This window comes from Heptranchias perlo, chromosome 7 (genome assembly GCF_035084215.1).
Source record: "Heptranchias perlo isolate sHepPer1 chromosome 7, sHepPer1.hap1, whole genome shotgun sequence".
Taxonomy (NCBI): domain Eukaryota; kingdom Metazoa; phylum Chordata; class Chondrichthyes; order Hexanchiformes; family Hexanchidae; genus Heptranchias; species Heptranchias perlo.
In genome coordinates, this window is record NC_090331.1 from 20,433,254 (window position 1) to 20,442,825 (window position 9,572).

The 9,572-nt window shown below is 44.6% G+C and overlaps 1 pseudogene; it reads right to left on the reverse strand.

Moving 5' to 3' along the window:
• Nucleotides 1-7,528: 7,528 nt before the first annotated feature.
• On the reverse strand, nucleotides 7,529-7,648 carry LOC137324085 (U6atac minor spliceosomal RNA; annotated as a pseudogene).
• Between the last annotated feature and the right edge of the window lie 1,924 nt (nucleotides 7,649-9,572).

Below are 9,572 nucleotides of genomic sequence, written 5' to 3' on the forward strand. Positions count from 1 at the left end.
ACAAATATTCCTTTCTATTTTTGTAAAGATGTATAATTCCTCTCACTATTAGAAACACTCTAGACATTTGCTTTTCAAGCAGAATATCAAGCGTGCGTTAGGAAAATTACATTCAGACTCGGTTCACAGTACATCTGGGACTCTGGGTACCAATTTCAAACCTTTTACCAGCAGAAAGCCTGTGTTTATATTTGAATAAACACGTATTTGGGGCTTGCAGCTCTCAGTAATAGAATTTTGCATCTGTGAACAATCCCACTGGGACTCTACAACCAGAGGTGCGACAGTGAAGATTACCTAATCCTGTGGTTTTCTGCTGAAAATTCAAATCGTTATTTGCATTAAAATTGGTCTCGTTTTGGTCAAATTAATATCTGGTTCTATTTGTAAGATTCAGAGACTCCAAAAGGCTTTTTTACATTGCTTTATCTTGCCATCTGTCATCTATCAAAACCTTTATCATTCAATTGTAATAGTTGCTATTCATGCTCTATAACACTAATGTCCTATAGATTATAAATGGGTTTCATGTATTCTGAAAGTTCTAAACTCTAAAAATCATGATCTCCTACTATAGAACGACAAGAACAACTTGCATTTATATAGCGCTTTTAACATAGTAAAACGTCCCAAGGCATTTCACAGGAGCATTATCAAACAAAATTGGACATCGAGCTGCATAAGGAGATATTAGGACAGGCGACCAAAAGTTTGGTCAAAGAGATAAGTTTTAAGGAGCGTCTTAAAGGAGGAGAAGGAGGTAGAGAGGTTTAGTGAGGGAATTCCAGAGCTTAGGGCCTAGGCAGCTGAAGGCATGGCGGCCAATGGTGGAGCGATTAAAAACGGGGATGCGAAATAGGCCAGAATTGGAGGAGCGCGGAGATCTCGGAGGGCTATAGAGCTGGAGGAGGTTACAGGGATAGTTACATGTTCATCTAATGAACGTGTTAATGTTCTGTACTCAAGTACATTTTATCAGAATGAATTATCCATCTCATTTATTGAAAATCTTTCTGAGCAAGATAATCCCATCTACAAATGCAAGAGAAAAGTGGGATACATTACTGTGTCTCTGGTACTTCAGGAGAAATATGTATTATTCATCGGAGAACATACAACAAATTCTAAAAATCTGGCACGTTGATAAACCTATTACATAAATAACGGGGAGAGTAATTTTGGTGGCGACAGCTTATTTCCTTGATAAATTATACACTTGTTAAATAATTTTGTTTTTGATGAGAATACATTTTCTGTAAATTTAAAGGAAAATTAATATTTTGCAGTAAAGGCAGACTGTTGGAGTTTTGCTCCGTACACTTGAAGCTTTGAAGACTATAGCAGCTAGTTGCTCTTAAATAAACAAAGACAAATTGAGCAGATTATATAACACAGGATTATCAGCGGGACCAGTACTTTACAATGACTGAATGAAGCAGATTTTTCTCTTTCGCAGATGGGCATAAGGCACTGCCTGGGCAGAGTGCATTAAGGGAAATCAGACAGAGAGAATTGCATGTCCATAATGGAGCCCACCCGATTCTTCATTCATTTATATGGAGGGCCAGAAAATTTGGCAGGCTCCGTTACCTGTGTGATCTTACGTGCCCCCTATGCACTGCCCAGGCAATGCTGTAAATCCAAATATTAAAGAGAAAAATCTGATCTGATAAGTCAAATTTCATTTTTATGACATAAGGTTCTGAAATTTTTTTATTGGTGTTTTGGGGACCACATTCTACACTTCCATCCATTTGTAATTTGATTCACTAATTTACAGTGTTTGAATGAGTGAAATTTCATGTTTATTACATAAGGATTCCTGCCAGCATTTTGCAAATCACATTCTGCAATTTCATTCCTTTTTAATGAAAACTTCAAACCAGTGGCCTAGATTATCACATGGAGAGCACTTTATTAAAGATTTAAATACAAAGATGAGAATTTTAAATTTGAGATCGTGGAGCCAATTTAGGTCAGCAGTGACAGGTGTGATGGATGAGCAGGATGTGTTGTGGGATAAGATACGGGCAGCAGAGGTTTGGATGAGCAGTGTTGGTTGATGCTGGGTGTTGGTTCTTCTGGAGCACTTTTGAAGTCTGGTTGGTTCTGGCAGCATTCAACAATGATCTGGGATACCCTGGGAGGATGAGACATTATGATATTAACAGGGGGCCAGGGAGGGTGCGGGGGAGGCTAAAATCAGCCCAAAAACCCAGCAAGGCTGCGGACGTAGAGGCAGTCCCGATCTCAACGACAGGGCCTCATTAGTATATTGTAGGGCTGTTTCCCACGGCAGCCGGCCAAATTGACAGCCTGGCCGGCAGGTAGGAAGGAACACTAATGGCAGGAGGTTGGTCCCTGGCACTGGGAAGGGAGCACTAGCTCCAGGCAGCGATCGGGAGGAGGTTTGTGATCAGGTGGGCTGGGGGGAGGTTTGTGATCAGGTGGGCTGGGGGGAGGTTTGAGTTCAGGCGGGCTGGGGAGAGGTTTGAGATCAGGCGGGCTGGGGGGAGGTTTAAGATCAGGCGGGCTGGGGAGAGGTTTGAGTTCAGGCGGGCTGGGGGGAGGTTTGAGATCAGGTGGGCTGGGGGGAGGTTTGAGATTGGGTGGGCTGGGGGGAGGTTTGAGATCGGGCGGGCTGGGGGGAGGTTTAAGATCAGGCGGGCTGGGGGGAGGCTGCCGAATAGGATGGTGGGGTGGGGGGGTAGGGAGGCTGGAGATCGGGGTGGGGAGAGGCCGAAGGCTTCTGTGAGGGACCTGGGAGGAGCACTCCTGCTCATCCCTGGCCCACAAGGAGTGCTAAAAGAGCCACTTACCTAAGGGAGCCGGCGACTCTCGTCTTGGATCAGCTGCTGGCAATCCCACAGTTGGAGCATTCCCATCACTCATTGTTAAATTTAAATCACGGCACTGATGGAGTCATCAGACCACGACTTTGGTAAGTTAATTAAGCCTCGTTCATGGCCTGATTTCTGCACTTTAAAATTTAATGGAGCAGGAATGGGGTCGGGTTGCCCAAGCCTGATGTTTTAACCCCCTCCCGACCCTCTCCCGCCTGTAGGGGGCGGGGGGTGGGGTGCGGTTAAAATCAAGGCCAAAATTTCTTACAACCACACAAATGTAGGACTCCTTATATCCAAAGCCTTCCCTCCCTGCTACAGGCTTTCAAAACACAAACTTGGCAATAAATCAATCACTACTTTCTGATTTCTCTTGTCTCTTATTCTTTTCAAACTTGATGGTTTCCTGTACTCTGGTCTTATTGAATTGGTATAGCTGAAGTATCATCAACGTTTCACACTATTTAACCAAAAAGAAACAAATAGCTTAAAAGGCTGCCTTGACTCCCTCTCGGAATCAAACGCAAGACAATAAATGTTTCCCATTCCAGTCAGCTTTAATAAAGCAATTTTGTCGTCAGCGATTCTATAGAGTAAATGGGTTGCCTTTATGAATAAATATAACTGCACTTCTACTATGACATCAATCTAATCCAGCAATTCTCTTTAAAGATTTGGGGCATGATTTTAACTTGGAGCCGGGAACTCAGCGGGTGGGTGGATTTGCACATGAGGAACCCGGAGGCAAAGTGAACGTGTTTAAGCCCATGATCGTATCTCGATTGCAGTCAATTATCTTTGCTTCCAGGTTTTGCGTCTCCAAGCTGTGCAACGGGTCCACTGCGCACCCGAGTGACGCGATTTCGAGTCCACTATTTAAAGGGCCAATCCAAGAATGGATTTTGAAGGAGAAAGGTGTCCAGGAAAGCAAAAGCTGCCCCTAGATTTAATGATGCCTCCCTGGATGTACTGCTGGCTGCAGTGAGAGCTAGCAGGGAGGTAATGCTTCCAATGGATGGCAGGAAGAAACCTAGTTCTGTAACCAAAAATGCTTGGCTGGAGGTGGCAGAAGAGGTGAGTAGCAGGAGCAGGGTGCCCAGGTCTCGAACCAGGTCAGGAAAAGTGAGTACAGTTGCTGATTCACCCATATCCTGTGTTATTCAACACCCCGCCCCATCCCTCACTCTGTGTTAGCACGCCTACCCCATCACATCACTCCTCACACCCACTTAAGCGTCAGCAGCAGCAACCATTCTTTACTTTCTGTGCACTTCCTCAACTGCCCACTTATTTACCCACCACAGCCACTCGCCCCAATCCTGATGCAAAGCAATGTATCTGTCTGATCGTCACCCTCTGATGCATCAGTTTCATGGTCAGCCTCACCCAAAGCAACGCACCCCTCGGGTCAATACATCACTTTAGCCACTCACAGATCTGTTCTTTCTCCCTTTGTAGGAGAAGAGAATGCAAAATGTAAGGGAGAGGAGGAAGACTTCAAGCACAGCTCTCAAATGAGTCCATGCCGGCCATGACAATGACCGTGCGGACTCTGGATGCCAACATGTCTGCCGCCTTAAACAGGCAGACAGATATGTTAGCCATGGCCTTACAATACGGCACATCTGCTCACCAACCTGTTGGCCAGCAAAGTGGTGGGAGTAATGTTGCGCTGGCTCGGGAAAGAGATGAAAGTGAAAGGGGACATGGAATTGGGGACTCCACTCAGAGACCTCCCATATCTCACCCGTTGCCCCCCGTCAATCAGTACCCGCAATGCTACCTCTTCTCCCAACGGCCGAGTCTGCCCCTGCACAGAAGCCGTCTTTGGTGGATCACTCACGGGCCCCAAAACCCAGACGTCTTAGGCCCAGAGCATCTCAGCAGTCAGGGCAGGGAGCTGAGCAATCTGTCAATACCTCTGCTGAATCCACAGGGATGACCCACATAGAAGCGCTAGAAATAGAAAGGCTAAGCAATTGTAATTCACCATGGGTATGTACAAGGGTGTGTGACGAGCTGTCATGTTGTTAATTTAAATATTTTTTTGTTTCGCCACGTTAAATTTAATCATTATTACCATCACTGCCACACCTTGGCCGTTAGTGAGTCCCTTTTGTGAATTTGCCCTTTCATGTGCTTCATGATGAATGCCGAGACATGATGCCACCCATTGGGCGAATGTACAGTGGTTGGTGGTGGTGGTTGTTCTAGGCAGCCTGAGTATTTCAAAGTCTTCAATTTGCACATCTCATTATGAGAACCTGTTGGAGATGAGGGAATCCCTGGCATCACGGGCAGCAATGTGCGCGGCTGCCCTGGCGATGGGTTCCCCATCTTCATTTTCCTCCTCAGATGTACTATAGAATTGATCCATTGCGCCCCACCCCCCATCATGATCTTGTCAGTTTGAGGGGCTCCCAAATGTGGGTAAATTTGTCTGGACACAAGAATTCTCAGTCTGAACAAAGAAATCTCAGTCTAAACACAAAGAACTCCCAGCCAAACGTTTATCTGAGTGAACTGGGTGCCCAGCTGTAATACCTCACCTTTAATTGCGATGTGTCAATCACTGGCTTAAAGAGCTTCGGCTGCAACTCGCTTTTGTTTCAATAGCATGTTTCCGAAGCCATGGGAGACACGTTCAAGAGTAGTTAAGTTCGTTTCTGTTGCAGAATCCACAAGAAGTAGCTAAAGTGATTCAACCACCTGAAATGGCCCTTTAAATATCGGCCCGCCGGCTTTAAGTGACAACGGAACTTCTGGGTTTATTTTGTCCGTGCGCATCCAAACGGGCCTGGGTTAAACCTGGAAGTGGGCGCGTTGGAGCCATTCCTACTGCCCATCAACCCTCAACCCTCCCATTCTTGGGGGTTAAAATTACCCCCTTGGAGTCTCTGAGTCACCCAAATGGATCTCCTGAAGAAATGTATCTCCATCGCCAATAAAGATAACATTTTTAACCTCATATAATTAGTTTAAGTTTCTTGACATTAGACTTTGGCCCAATTATTGTTAATTACCATCGGGCATCATTATCAAATATACTTATATCAACTCAGAACACACTGTCCCTCTGTTATATATAAGGTATTGGTCAATGAATTATTTTGGAGGGAGCTCCCCCATCAGTATATTATAATTCTACAGCAACCTTTATTTGTTTCTCTTCATTATTAATTATTCTTTCCTCTTAGTACAATCCATTCGATAAGGTGCCACATAAGAGGTTGTTACAGAAGATTAGGGCTCATGGGATTGGGGGGTAATATATTAGCATGGATTGAGGATTGGTTAACAGACAGAAAACAGAGAGTGGGAATAAACGGGTCATTTACTGGTTGGCAGGTTGTAACTAGTGGGGTGCCGCAGGGCTTGGGCCTCAGCTATTTACAATCTATATTAATGACTTAGATGAAGGGACCGAGTGTAATGTATCCAAATTTGCTGATGAATTTGCTGGGAAAGTAAGCTGTGAGGAGGATGCAAAGAGTCTGCAAAGGGATATCGAAGGATTAAGTGGGTGGGCAAGACGGAATATTTTTTAAATGGTGAGAAACTGATGTTGATGTTCAGAGAAATTTGGATATCCTTGTACAAGAAACACAGAAAGTTAACATGCAGGTACAGCAAGCAATTAGGAAGGCAAATGGTATGCTGGCCTTTATTGCAAGGGGGTTGGAGTACAAGAGTAAGGAAGTGTTGCTGTAATTATACAGGGCTTTGGTGAGACCACACCTGGAGTACTGTGTGCAGTTTTGGTCTCCTTACCTAAGGAAGGACATACTTGCCTTAGAGGCAGTGCAATAAAGGTTCACTAGATTGATTCCTGGGATGAGAAGGTTGACCTATGAGGAGAGGTTGAGTAGAATGGGTCTGTACTCTCTGGGGTTTAGAAGAATGAGAGGTGATCTCATTGAAACATATAAGATTCTAAGAGGGCTTGACAGGGTAGATGCTGAGAGGATGTTTCCCCTGGCTGGAGAGTCTAGAACTAGAGGGCATAGTGTTAGGACAAGGGGTCAGACATTTAGGACTGAGATGAGGAGGAATTTCTTCACTCAGAGGGTCGTATATATTTGGAATTCTCTACCCCAGTGGTGGGTGGATGCTCAGTTGTTGAGCATATTCAAGGTTGAGATCGATAGATATTTGGACTCTAAGGTAATCAAGGGATATGGGGATCGGGTGAGAAAGTGGAGTTGAGGTCAAAGTTCAGCCATGATCTTATTGAATGGCGGAGCAGGCACGAGGGGCTGTATGGCCTACTCCTGCTCCTATTTCTTATGTTTCCTCTCTTCTTTCTCTACCTTTCATTATTTTATTTATCCTCTCTTATGTTTCTCACGCTTTTTTTCATAGAATAAATATATTTTTTTAGACTGTTAAAAACATGGTTAGCTAACACTAAGTCGATGGCATAAAAACAGAAACTGCTGGAGGCAAGGAAAATGGGGAGGGGAAGGAAAGCACAATTCCCTCCACCCTGTCACTAACCTTTCCCATTGTTCTTTCCTCCCCCCACCCCATTTTCTCTGGCTCTGCACTTGCTAATAAACTGTTAAATCTCTAACTCCTCCCAGTTCTGATGAAAGGTCATTGACATGAAACCTTAACTCTGTTTCTCTTTCGACAGGTGCTGCCTGACCTGACGAGTGTTTCCAGTGTTTTTATTTCAGATTTCCAGCATCCAGTATTTTGCTTTTGACGAAGCAGATGGCAATGTCTTAACTATTTGTGTGCTGCGAGGCCATTGGTACCCTGCCATTCTTATCCAAGGGGAGTGCTAACCTTTTCTTCTTTTCCTGCCTTTTGTAAACCCTTTGCCGATTTTCTCCATTCCTTTTACTGACTATTCCATTTCTCCACCTCTCGTATTCTTGTTATTCACCTTTTCTTATTTCTGAATCATCCTGGTTTTTATTATTTCTTATTTTTGTTGTACTTATAGTTCTATCCTCTATCTCCAGCTATGCGCCTACGATCTATATCATTTTTGATTCAGCTCACCAGCATAGACGGGGCGGGTTACAACAACTGCTGCTCCCACCATTAATACAGCATTAAACTCCAGTCCTTAATGGCGTTCGAAATGACATAATACTGCCAGGATCAGCACAATGCTTTGATACTGATGCTGCATTCGTTCAGATCCTGGGAGACTAACATCAATGAGCTGGCTCCTGGCATTCACACCGCTAAATCCAGCTCCCTTTAAAAAAACAGACTTGTCGACCGTTCCATGCTTGTGTGTTTGTGGTACGTGCATGGAAATTGTAATGTTTAAAACTGAGGGGGTAATTTAACCGAACCCGCCTGGCGGAAACTCACCAGATCAGACTGGGCGCCCGTTTTACACCCTGCCTGATTTTACTTTCCATTGATTAGGTTCAAATTACCCCGCTGAATTTTAATTTGAGCAAAAGGTTCCCCTACCCCCTAGAAATATTATTTAAATACTTCATTTTTTTTACTTTATGCATGATGTAGCTACTCATAAATGAACCAGTATGAAGCCCCTCTGTACTTATTACAGAATCCTGGTTCAGGGCACACATCCACTAATGAGGTTTTTATCCATTATTTGAGCAGGCCAGAAATGTCGCTCTCTGATCCAGTGGCAGGTTCATGTGGAGTATTGAAACCACAGTAGCCAATGTATAGAGACACCGTACTTTGATGGTAGAAAAAAGGCACAGTTTGCTCCTGCTTCCCCTGCTCTTGCAATATTGATGCACTGCAACATCTGAACTCCAGTTAAATACTCTGCCATGGTTATGAAATGTTAGCGACACTTGGGTATTTGGACTTATGCAGACGCCTGGAGTCCCGGAACCTTTTACCTTCCTGACTGAAGGAAGAGACAAAATATGTAAAAATGGAGAACAATGGGGAGAAAAATGATAAAATAAAAATATGACAGGAAGTAAAGCTCCAATAAATTATACTTGTGTTTGATCACAGTTGCTGGGTTTTGCTGTGTGCACTCCAGAAAGTACAGCAAAAAAAAATGAATTATTGATGACCTTCATGTCAGATCAAAGCAATGCCTTGTAGCTTACCTGTGTGATCCTGAGCTCCTCCAATAGTTCAGTGAATATATCCAGTCAACAGCTGAGCCATATGTCCTGGGTTATTTGATCTCTGCCAATAGGGGCATTACAGTTGGACTTAATAGGGTAGAAATTGGTATGTGCTGCACCCGTTTCTCAGGCGTAAAATGGGCGTAAAGCATACCAATTTAGCAGTGGGATGGCCTGCGCCCAACTTGTGCCGGTGTTGGTTCCACTGCTAAATTTATGATGCCGGGCAGCTGCTTAACAAAGGCGTTAGGCGCCTTGAAAGTTGTAGACGAGCGGAGTCCCGTCCCACTTAGGGGTCACCAGTAGCCCTGCAGCTGCCAAATAAAGGTAAGTTATATATTTTTTAAAAACTTTTTTGTGGAGCCAGGAGGAGTAGCAGTGACCCCACCCCCCCCCACAACTCCTCAGCCCTAGCGATCGTAGCCCCACCCCCCCATTACCAGCTCTAATCCTGCCTCCCAGAACTTATCTGAGGGTCACTACCGGCGAGGTGGGCAGCCCCAATTTGACTTTTCTCACAGGGCGAGCTACCTGTGAAGTCCAGCAATTTGACCTGAACATGTAATGAGGCCCGAGGACCAATTTCTAGTGATCCTCGGGCCTCTTGGTATGGGTGCACGCGGCTCGCACAGCGCCAAAAACAGGC